The sequence below is a fragment of the Thalassophryne amazonica genome, chromosome 14 (genome assembly GCF_902500255.1).
Source record: "Thalassophryne amazonica chromosome 14, fThaAma1.1, whole genome shotgun sequence".
NCBI lineage: Eukaryota > Metazoa > Chordata > Actinopteri > Batrachoidiformes > Batrachoididae > Thalassophryne > Thalassophryne amazonica.
In genome coordinates, this window is record NC_047116.1 from 97,906,591 (window position 1) to 97,922,057 (window position 15,467).

Genomic DNA, 15,467 nt, shown 5'->3' on the forward strand with positions numbered 1-15,467 from the left:
CATTCCTCCAAAGAGACCTAGTACCAAAGATAACTAGTTGTTTCATAACCATACAGTAAACCAGGAAGCACCAGGACTCTGAAGGCTTGGACCTTCGTTCTCCTGCATAGTTATCAGTATCACTGTTCACCTCTGTCCAGTGATCTCATGACTCTATGAGCTCTTCCCAGGTGTCTTTCAATGTAAAACACCAAGGACCCAGAGACATGAATGTTATGTCCATCAATTCCACAAAGATCACAGCTTCATCGGCAAAGTCATGGCCATTAAACCTGTCCAAGAATAAACACTTGAGCCACTGGTTTTCACAATCTGACCCAATACTCAGTCCATGCAGGCATTTAATGTGTCACTAGCGCCATCTGTTAGGGTTTTACCTTTTCTGTCACTGTCCTCTGCTGTGTTTCCCTTCTAACCGTGTGTCTGTTTGTTTTGTGAGTCCAGGTGGGGCGTGGCTGACCTTTTAACATGTCACACCTGCAATCCATCATCCAGCCGTGGGCAAAGACAAAAAGTCAGTTTCAGTTTGTACAGGGGTCGAAAGTTAAAGTTGCTCCAATTTTGGTAAAACGTGATGCAAATTATTGGTTGAGCTAATAGGATTAATAAATGGAATAGTTTGGCTTGTGTTGAATGTTTGGTCTCCAAAGTAAAGGTCAAACAAGGTCGGCATCCTTTGGATTCTCTGACATGTGACATATGTTCAATCAATCAATCAATCAATTTTATTTATATAGCGCCAAATCACAACAAACAGTTGCCCCAAGGCGCTTTATATTGTAAGGCAAAAGCCATACAATAATTACAGAAAAACCCCAACGGTCAAAACGACCCCCTGTGAGCAAGCACTTGGCTACAGTGGGAAGGAAAAACTCCCTTTTAACAGGAAGAAACCTCCAGCAGAACCAGGCTCAGGGAGGGGCAGTCTTCTGCTGGGACTGGTTGGGGCTGAGGGAGAGAACCAGGAAAAAGACATGCTGTGGAGGGGAGCAGAGATCGATCACTAATGATTAAATGCAGAGTGGTGCATACAGAGCAAAAAGAGAAAGAAACACTCAGTGCATCATGGGAACCCCCCAGCAGTCTAAGTCTATAGCAGCATAACTAAGGGATGGTTCAGGGTCACCTGATCCAGCCCTAACTATAAGCTTTAGCAAAAAGGAAAGTTTTAAGCCTAATCTTAAAAGTAGAGAGGGTGTCTGTCTCCCTGATCTGAATTGGGAGCTGGTTCCACAGGAGAGGAGCCTGAAAGCTGAAGGCTCTGCCTCCCATTCTACTCTTACAAACCCTAGGAACTACAAGTAAGCCTGCAGTCTGAGAGCGAAGCGCTCTATTGGGGTGATATGGTACTACAAGGTCCCTAAGATAAGATGGGACCTGATTATTCAAAACCTTATAAGTAAGAAGAAGAATTTTAAATTCTATTCTAGAATTAACAGGAAGCCAATGAAGAGAGGCCAATATGGGTGAGATATGCTCTCTCCTGCTAGTCCCCGTCAGCACTCTAGCTGCAGCATTCTGAACCAACTGAAGGCTTTTTAGGGAACTTTTAGGACAACCTGATAATAATGAATTACAATAGTCCAGCCTAGAGGAAATAAATGCATGAATTAGTTTTTCAGCATCACTCTGAGACAAGACCTTTCTGATTTTAGAGATATTGCGTAAATGCAAAAAAGCAGTCCTACATATTTGTTTAATATGCGCTTTGAATGACATATCCTGATCAAAAATGACTCCAAGATTTCTCACAGTATTACTAGAGGTCAGGGTAATGCCATCCAGAGTAAGGATCTGGTTAGACACCATGTTTCTAAGATTTGTGGGGCCAATATGTTACCCTGTAACATGATAACTAAGCATGACACATGGTGCAAACTATTCCTTTATAAAACCAGATTAATTCAACCAATAATTTGCATCACTTTTTTACCCAAATTGGAGCAACTTTAACTTTTGACCCCTGTACAAACAGAAACTGACCTTTGTCCCAGTTCTTGTTATTTCAATATGATTGGAGCGTCTTTTAATTTTGAAACCTGTGTAATTCTTCAATGACCCCTACCTGTCTGCCTGTTGAAAATTCAAGTGGCCAGTCATTGTTTTTTGTTTGTTTGTTTTGTTTTTCAAAAGAGTAAATGTCTCAGGAGTATTTGTGCTGAATTTGGTGCTTGTATCAGCATTTGCAGGATTCCTCTGTAAATATTCTGTTATCTGCTGCACTGGTACTTACAGAACTAGGGTGTGGTACTAGGGTGCGGTTGCAGGTTGACTTCTTGAGGAAATAAAGTTGATTGCTCTGTTAGTTGTGCAACAAACAGTTGGAAGTAAAAGCGATTGAAAATTAATCGTGCAAAGGGCTAAGATCGGGCCCAGAGAGGACGGGGACACCCCTGCAGTTACTGCCATCTCGTGGTTCACCCTGTCCTTTCCAGGGAGGGATGACAAGTCCTTTCTTCCAGTGAGTTCTCCTGACACCGTCTGAGAAACAGAAGGAAATACTGTTTAGAGAACAGACCCTGCAGCTGAACGGGACCCTCAGCTGTTTCACCACAGTCTCAATCAGGTTTCCCAGGTGGCAGCTGACTGCAGAATGACCCACCAGAGCCCCGTGTGACAGGAGACATTCAGCGTTCTGAGGGGTGGATCAGTCTTATGTAACTGCTCAAAGTAGCAGACCCAAGAACTCAACCATATGTCAGAACCATGCCATCAGTTGCCATGACAGCAGTGGGATTAGTGCAGGTTTGGAGGAAAGCAGTGCCTCAGTTCCTCTGTTAGCGTGCTGAAGGTCACAGTACCACAGGACCAACCAACAAGTGCTGGTGCCTGACAGCCATCACAACCCACTTCCTCGTATGTCTGGACAGCTTCAAATTTCCACCAAGTCACACTCCGGATGATATTCAGAGTGACTGCAGAGATGGAACACCTCTGACTCCAGTGCAAACCTTCACCGGGTTCAGGGCCCCTTCATGAAATAACTCCCACATTCCTTTTGGATCATTTGTTGTGCCCATATCTGCAAGTCAACAATCCAGATTGTGTGCAAACACCTGTGAAACAGTGTGATCTTGAAGCCAGACTAAGGTTTGTCCAACAAGAGGACAGTAGTCTGCAGGACTTCATCTGGACCCTTAGAGAAGACACAAGGCTGTGGACAATTCAAGACAAAACAGTTCTGCAAGAGTCTCCAGCTTCTTCCCTTGAGAACACAATATCATGAGCGACACCCGCGGTGCTGGGGTTCCGTGCACAGTGGGGCCGCTCCGGATGCTGAACTCAGGATCCAGCAACTTGTGGTCCCGGACTTTCTGAAATGTTCAAAAATGGCGGAGGGGGTTTTCTCGACCACTCTCACCTATGTACTTGCTCAGGGGGCTGGTCAGGTTAGACCTTAGCCTAGGTCCTGACCCTAGGTCCTTACCCTAGGTCCTTACTCTGAGGCAACATACGTTCGGATTTGGCACGATACTGACAAACTGAATTGAGCTTTAATACAATGAAAAGGTGAACTACAAACATGAATGCTGTATTATTTTTTGCCGTCATGACGGCTAAATGTCGCAGCAGTGAATCCTGACTTTCCATGTTTGTTCATAAATGGTGCCCTATAGTTTTATTTTCAAAAATTATATGGGTCAAAAAAATTTTGATTGAAAGTTGTTGAATGACAGGTTGTCCACATTTGCTTCTTTTTTATTTGGCTGTAAACTGGAGGCATTTTCTGAACTCTGCTTGAATCTTTCAACATAAAAATATATAAACTGAGGAACCAATGTGAACAGGACAGTGACTTTAAGACAAAGACTGAAGCTGAAACTGTCCTCGTGCTGGTTACTGACTTTAAACAGAGAAATCACGGCTCATCCCAGCATGCCGAGCGGTCAGACCGCCCAGTAAAGCACACGGTTTGTCGATATTCTCAGAACTGTCACAGAATGTGTTTTTATCACACTGGTCAGCGGTGCTGGACACAGCAGCTAGGAGAAAGCAGGTCAGCAGGTATTTAAGGGGGCGGATCAGGGAGTGGGGAGGCCGAGGACGAGGTCAGTTACTGCGGTTCTCAAACCACAGGGAGCATGTGTGCATCTGGCATCAGAGACACAGGAAACCGTGACCGTGTCCTCAAGAATTACATGATGCTGCGTTTGACCTAAACGGGCGTTTCTAATGCTAAGCCTTCAGGAGGCTCCGCCCCCCCGCTACGACTGAGCTGATAGGATTGAAAAGAAAAAAAAAAGGTTTGAACAATACAAAACAAAAAAGAAAGAAGCAGCAAGAGAATAAGCATGATGAAAAGAGCACAGAGACAAAGACACGGAACAACAGCTGTTGTTTCGTAATGACGGCAGCCGTCTCAACCGAAAATATTGTGGGTGGCCCAGAAGAAACAATGATACCGTTACATTACACCAACAGGTCAGCAACGCACATCTGAGCCCGCCCGGACCGAACCCAACAACAAGAACATAGTGACGTGAACGTTAGACAACAATGACAGAGCTGTAACGAACAGAACATGACAAAAACACAGACATGCTGTTACAAACGACAACACCAGACAGACAGAGAGACAGGTGTGTGATGTAACAGAGGGACAGGTGTGTGATGTAACAGAGAGACAGGTGTGTGTGATGTAACAGAGAGACAGGTGTGTGTGATGTAACAGAGGGACAGGTGTGTGATGTAACACAGGGACAGGTGTGTGATGTAACAGAAGGACAGGTGTGTGTGATGTAACAGAGAGACAGGTGTGTGTGATGTAACAGAGGGACAGGTGTGTGTGATGTAACAGAGGGACAGGTGTGTGATGTAACACAGGGACAGGTGTGTGATGTAACAGAAGGACAGGTGTGTGTGATGTAACAGAGGGACAGGTGTGTGTGATGTAACAGAGGGACAGGTGTGTGATGTAACAGAAGGACAGGTGTGTGATGTAACAGAGGGATAGGTGTGTGATGTAACAGAGGGATAGGTGTACTGAGAAGACCAGCTGACAAGCACGCCGTAATACTACAATGATGCACACAAGGAAAACCAGACAGGTGCACACAGAGAAACCACATGGCTGCTGGAGAGCAATGAAAACACACACACACACACACACACTGCCTTATGCGCAGATGCACACCCCCACATGTATGCAAACACACACACACACACACTGCCTTATGCGCAGATGCACACCCCCACATGTATGCAAACACACACACACACACACACACACTGCCTTATGCGCAGATGCACGCCCCCACATGTATGCAAACACACACATACACACACACACACACACACACACACTGCCTTATGCGCAGATGCACGCCCCCACATGTATGCAAACACACACATACATACACACACACACACACACACACTGCCTTATGCGCAGATGCACGCCCCCACATGTACGCAAACACACACATACACACACACTGCCTTATGCGCAGATGCACGCCCCACATGTATGCAAACACATACACACACACATACACACACACACTGCCTTATGTGCAGATGCACACCCCCACATGTATGCAAACACACACACACTGCCTTATGCGCAGATGCACGCCCCCACATGTATGCAAACACACACACACTGCCTTATGCGCAGATGCACGCCCCCACATGTATGCAAACACACACACACACACACACACTGCCTTATACGCAGATGCACACCCCCACATGTACGCAAACACACACATACACACACACTGCCTTATGCGCAGATGCACGCCCCCACATGTATGCAAACACATACACACACACATACACACACACACTGCCTTATGTGCAGATGCACACCCCCACATGTATGCAAACACACACACTGCCTTATGCGCAGATGCACGCCCCCACATGTATGCAAACACACACACACACACACACTGCCTTATACGCAGATGCACACCCCCACATGTACGCAAACACACACACACACACACACACACACACACACACACACACACACACACACACACACACTGCCTTATGCGCAGATGCATGCCCCCACATGTATGCAAACACATACACACACACATACACACACACACTGCCTTATGCGCAGATGCATGCCCCCACATGTATGCAAACACACACACACTGCCTTATGCGCAGATGCACGCCCCCACATGTATGCAAACACACACACACACACTGCCTTATACGCAGATGCACACCCCCACATGTACGCAAACACACACACACACACTGCCTTATGCGCAGATGCACGCCCCCACATGTATGCAAACACATACACACACACACACACACTGCCTTATGCGCAGATGCACACCCCCACATATACGCAAACACACACACACACACACACACACTGCCTTATGCGCAGATGCACACCCCCACATATACGCAAACACACACACACACACACACACTGCCTTATGCGCAGATGCACACCCCCACATGTATGCAAACACACACACACACACACACACACTGCCTTATGCGCAGATGCACGCCCCCACATATACGCAAACACACACACACACTGCCTTATGCGCAGATGCACGCCCCCACACACACACACTGCCTTATGCGCAGATGCACTCCCCCACATATACGCAAACACACACACACACACACACACTGCCTTATGCGCAGATGCACGCCCCCACATGTATGCAAACACACACACACACACACACACTGCCTTATGCGCAGATGCACGCCCCCACATGTATGCAAACACACACACACACACACACACACTGCCTTATGCGCAGATGCACAGCCCCACATGTATGCAAACACACACACACACACACACACACTGCCTTATGCGCAGATGCACACCCCCACATATACGCAAACACACACACACACACACACTGCCTTATGCGCAGATGCACACCCCCACATGTATGCAAACACACACACACACACACACACACACTGCCTTATGCGCAGATGCACGCCCCCACATATACGCAAACACACACACACACTGCCTTATGCGCAGATGCACGCCCCCACACACACACACTGCCTTATGCGCAGATGCACTCCCCCACATATACGCAAACACACACACACACACACACACTGCCTTATGCGCAGATGCACGCCCCCACATGTATGCAAACACACACACACACACACACTGCCTTATGCGCAGATGCACGCCCCCACATGTATGCAAACACACACACACACACACACACACTGCCTTATGCGCAGATGCACAGCCCCACATGTATGCAAACACACACACACACACACACACACACACTGCCTTATGCGCAGATGCACACCCCCACATATACGCAAACACACACACACACACACACTGCCTTATGCGCAGATGCACACCCCCACATGTATGCAAACACACACACACACACACACTGCCTTATGCGCAGATGCACGCCCCCACATATACGCAAACACACACACACTGCCTTATGCGCAGATGCACGCCCCCACATGTATGCAAACACACACACACACTGCCTTATGCGCAGATGCACGCCCCCACATGTATGCAAACACACACACACACACACACACACTGCCTTATGCGCAGATGCACGCCCCCACATGTATGCAAACACACACACACACACACACACTGCCTTATGCGCAGATGCACGGCCCCACATGTATGCAAACACACACACACACACACACACACTGCCTTATGCGCAGATGCACGGCCCCACATGTATGCAAACACACACACACACAAACACACACACACTGCCTTATGCGCAGATGCACGGCCCCACATGTATGCAAAAACACACACACACACACACACACACAAACACACACACACTGCCTTATGCGCAGATGCACGGCCCCACATATACGCAAACACACACACACACACACAAACACACACACACTGCCTTATGCGCAGATGCACGGCCCCACATGTATGCAAACACACACACACACACACAAACACACACACACTGCCTTATGCGCAGATGCACGTCCCCACATATACGCAAACACACACACACGCTCCCTGCTGTATGAATGAGCTCCACACTGATCCTGTGATCTTGCTAATGATTTGGCAACACATTGACTTGGATTACTGACAGAGATTAGCAGCAGCGTTCATGGTGTTACAGCCATTAATCCACAGTGCATGGTTGAAGCCACAGACATTCTGCATGGTGATGCAGGAGCAGCAGGAGGGTGGCACAGAGAGAACATGCTGCTTTTGGAACATGGGAACATTTAAGTGGCTGCAGAACATCACAGGTGTGTGTCACTGTTATCTGCACAAAGCCACAATACAAAAGCTGCCTATCAGCAGCAGTCCAGGTTCTCTCCTCAGCTTGCACAGCGCTCACTCACACAGTCACACAGTCACACCGTCACACTGCAATAAACCATCACCACACGTCAGATGGATGAGTGAACATTCAGCCAAAATCCACAAACCCAGTGATGGTGGCTTGGCACCAGCAGAGCTGCTTCAGTCACGTCACACATCAGATGGAAAACAGACACATCAGGAAATCCACTTTGCTTTGGAGAAGTCGTGTTTCTGTCACTTTGTTTAAGTCTAAAGCCTGAAATATGACACACACGCGTCTCAGCGACTGTCCAGGCTCACAGCCGAGACTGTAACTGCATGAGGCCACCACATGTTCACCGGAAAAAAAAAGACGAAGAAGAAAAAATAAGACTGTACTATATTAAAATGAAACAATGAAGTGATCTTACTGTACTACAGGCTTTTTTACAATAGCTCACATCTTTTCCTTTGGAATCACCTTTTCCAAACTTTAAGCTCAAATAACACAAAATCTGTCTGTAGTGACTCAGTAACATCACGAAGAAGATCCACGCCACGTTCACACATTCACACCTTCCTCCACATACACGCTGACCCAACGCCAAGTGGAATCTGTATTTCATCAGAACAAGATTGGAGGTTTGAAACATTTTTGAACATAAGTGCCATCAGGGTGCTCTCACATTCACTGATATTTTCAGGTCGTGAGTATTGTTTTACTGTCTGGTATCTAAGCAGTATGACATCTCTCAAACCAATAGAATCACTTAAACATAAAACTCTATGATTAAAAACTTGTCATTTCATCATTGTAACTTCCTGGAAAGACACAAGCGTTTAAGTTTAGAAAACATAAAAAATTTGAAGTCCTACAGTTGGTGGATATATATATATATATATATATATATATATATATATATATATATATATATATATATATATATATATATATATATATATATAACTGAGGAGAGACCAAGTTTAGGCCAATCAAAAGAAGCTTACTGGAAATAATAATTAAGTCTAAGTAAAAATAAAGACAATGGGGTGTGAAGTGTCAGCATGCAGGCTGGATGCAGTTTGTGGATGTGCAAATACGACTGAGTGCAAAACCAAAACAAACAATAAAGGTTACCTGAAGGAGCCAGCAGCAGGTGACTCCACTTAGACATGGCCCCGCCTCTGCCTGCAGGAGGACCCGCCCCTGCAGGACAGAGGAAGCACATGACAAGATCTAATTTATATGTTTTTATTTTAATGTCTTTGCTGCCGATGACACCAGAGTGGATGCGGGCAGAGCGCGTGTTTGTGTTGTCCTCGTCACTGTGCGTCCTGTTCTGGCGTCTTTGCTGGTCTGCGTCATCGTCCCGGCTCTAATCAGTGTAGATGGGCTGGACATGTTTATATGTTTTTAATGTCACCTGCCTGGGGACTGTGGAGGAAAAAACAGCACTTGTGCATATTTACATCCCGTACTTTGAACGGATGTTCATGAATATACACTCTGTCCCGATTCAAATCAATCAGCAGCAAGTCAAAAACTGAAACAGCTGAGAAAATAAAGCATTTTTGAATGAACACATCAACAAAACATTTAAGTTCAGGTCTGAGATAATCTGCCTAGTACCAAATTTCACCACATCCACGACACCACAGCTATGAGCCCCGGATGGCAACCACCCAGGAGAGTAACCATCTACTGCCACAGTCAGGTGAATCACAGACGTGTCACTGGCAGGGGTCCCGACACCAAGGCAGGATGACACCCAGAGAAATGTGCTGCACGGCCCACAGGGACAGGAGCAGCACCAGGGCAAGCGCAGAGAACTAAGAGGAGCAGAATGACTCACAACAACCCAGCAAGGTGAGAGACAGGTGTGGTGACTGTGATGAGACACACCTGTGAAGGAACACCAAGTCACAGGACCACGCCTACAAACACACACAGGGACGGAGGCGGAGCGAAACATCAAACCACAAAGAACCCTGAGGTGAGGAGCGCCAACAGTGCACCCAGAAAGTATTCACAGCGCATCACTTGTTGCACGTTTTGTTATATTAGTGCCCTGTTACACCGTGACTTATTTATCCAGCGTGTGCCGACAGCCCATTTCCACCGAGCGGTCCGGGTCAGTACAACACAGTATGGTACGTAAGTCTGGCTTTGTTTGCATCTCCACTGCCGGCAGAACCCTTTTGTTTGGTAGGCGGTGCATGCAGATGTTAACAAACACATCATCGAGCACGCATACTCGGCCTCTCCCTCCACACAGAGGCCAAACAGAGTCATTTAACATTTTTTTAAACATTTATTTTACTTTTGTGTTGGTGGATGATGGGATTTATTTTCATCATGTGCAGAATGCTAAAGAGTCGACTGATGTCTGTGGTAAACGCTGACGTGAATGAATGAGGCGCTGTTATTCTTTCAACTTTTAAAATAATTTTCTTGTTGTGGCACAAAGTGCCGGCGTTCTCTGCTTCAGGCTGCGAAATGCACAAAACACAGAGGTACTTCTTTAAAATGCTACTCTTCTTCAACCATAGGAACTGATGCATTTTCAGACGTCGTTTTCCAAAATCAGGAGGCTATGGGAATAAGGTTTCATCAGGCTGTGATGATGAATCCAACTGAAACAAACAGGTCAGATTCAGACTTCATATTTAGTCCATGTGTGAATCGTTTTAATATCTGAAACAGTCCAAATTGTTCACATGAGGACTGCAGCTTTCAGTCAATCAATGAACATATTTCGACTTATGAGTAACTTACAAGAAATGTCTGTCAACAATCACATAACTTACCTACAACTTATGTCCCACATGTGCAGGACGTATAAGGCGTACGCTGGCATACACTGAAAATACTTAGCATGCCCAAAATATTTCAACATACATGCCATATTACGAGGTATGTCAGCATGCTTCACCTTACTCTTAACCCTATAAAGACAATGTGAAAAAACTTTGAGATTTTTGCAAATTTATTGAAAATAAAAAACTAAGAAATCACATGTACATAAGTATTCACAGCCTTTACCATGAAGCTCTAAATTGAGCTCAGGTGTCTCCTGTTTCCACTGATCATCCTTGAGATGTTTCTACAGCTTAACTGTAGTCCACCTGGAGTAAATTCAGATGATTGGACACGATTTGGAAAGACACACACCTGTCTACATATAAGGTCCCACAGTTGACAGTCAGAGCACAAACCAAGCATGAAGTCAAAGGAATTGTCTGTAGACCTCAGAGACAGGATTGTCTGGAGACACAAAGCTGGGGAAGGGCACAGAAACATTTCTGCTGCTTTGAAGGTCCCAATGAGCACAGTGGCCTCAATCCTCTGTAAATAGAAGAAGATCAGATCCACCAGGACTCTTCCTAGTGCTGGACGCCCGTCTAAACTGAGCAATCGCGGGAGAAGGACCTTAGTCAGGGAGGTGACCAAGAAAGATGGTCACTCTGTCAGAGCTCCAGCACTCCTCTGTGTAGAAAGGAGAATCTTCCAGAAGGACAACCATCTCTGCAGCAATCCACCAATCAGGTCTGTATGGTAGAGTGTCCAGAAGGAAGCCACTCCTTAGTAAAAGGCACATGGCAGCCCACCTGAAGTTTGACAAAAGGCACCTGAAGGACTCTCAGACCAGGAGATGATCTGATGAGACAAAGATTGAACTCTTTGGTGTCATGTTTTGAGGAAACCAGGCACCATCCCTACAGTGAAGCATGGTGGTGGCAGCATCATGCTGTGGGGATGTTTTTCAGCAGCAGGAACTGGGAGACCTTTGAAATATTTTGTCTGCTACCGACAACCCACATGGAATGCGTGGAATGTCTCAAACCTAAACCTACTTCTAGGCATCTTATATATGCTACTCTGGAACCACCCCTAAATCCAAACAGTTCAACTGTCAACCCCACTGAGGTCCTTAGTCTGGGTCTCATTAACATGAGATCACTGTCCTCAAAATCATTGTTGAATAATGATCTAATTATTGATCATCACTTAAATATGAATGGATTATGTGAAACCTGGCTTAAACCTAGAGTTGTCCTTCCCTTAAATGAGGCCTGCCCAACAGCATATACATTTAGTCATGTCCCTCGTGATGCGATGCAAGGTGGGGGTGATGGTCTTATTTATAAATCTAGGTTTAGTTTATTAGCTGTTGGGGGTCACAAATATAACTTGTATGAATATCTGATTCTCCACTCTGCCCACGATGCTACGTATTACCAAAGTAAGAAGAATAAAAATCAGCCGTATAATTTTGTCACTGTATATAGGCCCCCTGGCCCATACACTGAATTCTTAGATGATTTTGGTGAGTTTATCTCTAACTTGTCAACGCGTGCAGATAACATTCTGATTATTGGTGACTTTAGCATTCATATAAATAAGCCTTCTGATCCCCTCTGCAAATCATTTACGGAAATTGTGGATACATTAGGATTCCAGCAATACATTAAGGACTCGACCCACATTGGTGGCAATACCCTGGATTTGGTTCTCACGCGTGGTTTAGTGGAACAACAACCTTATTTATCATCACAGTGATGCATCAATTCTTCAACTACAGCTGAACTCAAAGCTAGACTATCTTAGCTTCACATTTGGAAAATACCCAATCAGTAGATAATTTAAATGCAGTGCTCAAAACTACACGTGACATGATTGCGCCACCTTTGTTAAAACCACACCCCCCCAAAACACAGTCACGCTGGTTCAATGATTACCTGCGTGACCTCAAGCATAAAGCAAGAGGTCTAGAACAGAAATGGCGTCGTTCAAAATTAGAAGTATTCCACTTTGCGTGGCGTGATGCTATCTTAGACTATAAGCATGCATTACTGGCTACAAAACAGATCTATTACTCTGATTTGATCAATAAAAACAAGCATAACTCAAAGTTCTTGTTCGACACGGTGGCAACACTTATTTGTGGACAACCACCTGTAGTTCACTCTCATTTTACACCTTTTTCTTAAATTACTGTTGTGTGGGCCGCTGAAGAGGAGGTACTGCTGGCCCACCACCACCAGAGGGCGCCCTGTCTGGAGTGCGGGCTCCAGGCACCAGAGGGCGCTGCCGCCTCACAGGAGCAGCCGGGGTGACAGCTGTCACTTATCGCCTACGACAGCTGTCACCAATCATCTGATCAGCAGTGGTATATCAGCAAGACGACATCTCCACCTCTTTGCCGAGATATCGCTGTACCTAGGAGGTACAGTACTCAGCCGACTGTGTTGTCTTTTTGACATTAACACTTTGTTACTTTTGTGCGTTAAATAGCAGACATTCTTCCAACGAGAGGTGGAGGTGGTTTTCCCGCCATACGGGTTGCTGGGTGCAAACGCACCCACATTTAACTGTTTTTGTTCCTCGCCAGCAGTACCAGATCCGACACGCGGAGGCAGTGGCCACCTGGGAGTTCGGGACTTGGCGGCTCCAGTATTCCCGGGGTTCGGTGGCAGAGGAAATCGTGTGGTTCCGGTTCTGCTTTGGACAGACGTCTCTTATCTTCGAGCCTGCCCACGTCACACATTTTGTGAATTGACTTCTTTGTCTATTGTTGTAATCTGTTGTGTTTGTTGTGCTTATTCACAACAGTAAAGTGTTGTTATTTGACTTGCTCCATTGTCCGTTCATTTGCGCCCCCTGTTGTGGGTCCGTGTTCCTACACTTTCCCAACAGGATATCTCGGCCAGTGTCATGGACTCCGAGGGGCGTCACCCGGCTGCTGAACGACCAATGGGAGAGCAGGGAGCGCAGGCGTCTGCAGGAGACGTGATTGGTGAGCTGCAGCACATTCTCACCGCCTTTACGGCTCGGTTGGATCAAATGACTGAGCAAAACATCCTCCTGAATCGCAGGGTGGAGGCTCTCTCCGCACAGATGGCGGCGAGCGCTCAGGGCGCTGCTGCAGCTCGTCCTCCTGCCGACCCTGTGCAGGATATAAACGTTCCAGTGGTGGTTCAACAACCCCTCCCACCATCCCCTGAAGCATACATAAGCCCTCCTGAGCCGTACGGAGGTTGTGTGGAGACGTGCGCGGATTTTCTTATGCAGTGTTCGCTCGTCTTCGCACAACGTCCCGTCATGTACGCGTCAGATGCTAGTAAAATAGCTTATGTGATTGCTCTGCTTCGGGGTAAAGCACGCGCCTGGGCTACGGCGTTCTGGGAACAGAACTCACGGTTGTTATCAGCATACACTGGGTTTGTGGGGGAGTTCAGAACAGTGTTTGATCACCCTAACAGAGGAGAGACCGCTTCAACCGTGCTGCTGTCAATGAGACAGGGACGCGAGAGTGCAGCCGCTTATGCAGTCAACTTCCGCATCGCGGCTGCGAGGTCCGGCTGGAATAACGTTGCGCTCCGCGCCGCCTTCATAAACGGACTGTCGTTGGTTCTGAAGGAGCAGCTGGTAGCTAAGGAGGAACCGCGGGATTTAGATGGGCTTATCGATCTCGTTATACGGTTAGACAATCGGTTGGAGGAACGCCGTCGGGAGCGAGGCGAAGGACGTGACCGGATACGCGCCGCCCCTCTCCCTTCCGGGTTCGAAAAGGGGCCGCCCTCCCCACGCTCCACAGCCGCAGCGCTTTGTGGGGCAACAGCTCCCCCTGCTGACGTTGTTAGGGAAACGCACAGGGCCAAAATGAGGAGGCTGATCCGTGGAGAGTGTTTTCTCTGCAGCTCAACTGAGCACACACACAGAAACTGCCCCAAACGGCCAAAACGACAACACTCGCCCTTAGAGACTGGGCTAAGGGGGGGTCAAAACATTCAAGTGAGACACACACAAATTGCCACACGACTCCCAGTCACAATCCTGAGCGGGGATTTAACCCTTCAAGCCCGAGCACTGGTAGACACGGGGTCAGAAGGGAATCTGCTAGACAGCAGATGGGCAAGGGAGGTAGGGCTCCCTCTGGTGGCGCTTCCTTCGCCGTTGCAGGTGCGGGCACTAGATGGCACCCTCCTCCCTTTACTCACACACAAGACACAACCAGTAACTCTGGTGGTGTCTGGAAACCACCGGGAGGAGATTGAGTTTTTTGTAACTCCTACCTCCCGCGTGATTTTGGGCATCCCATGGATGTTGAAGCACAATCCCCGGATTGATTGGCCGTCTGGGGTGGTGGTTCAGTGGAACGAAACCTGCCATCGGGGGTGTTTAGGATCC

The 15,467-nt window shown here is 47.0% G+C and overlaps 1 protein-coding gene across 1 annotated transcript in view; it reads left to right on the top strand.

The window, feature by feature from the left end:
- Positions 1-15,467, top strand: part of dnajb11 (DnaJ heat shock protein family (Hsp40) member B11) — a 441,748-nt gene that overhangs the window by 352,453 nt on the left and 73,828 nt on the right. The window lies entirely within an intron of this gene.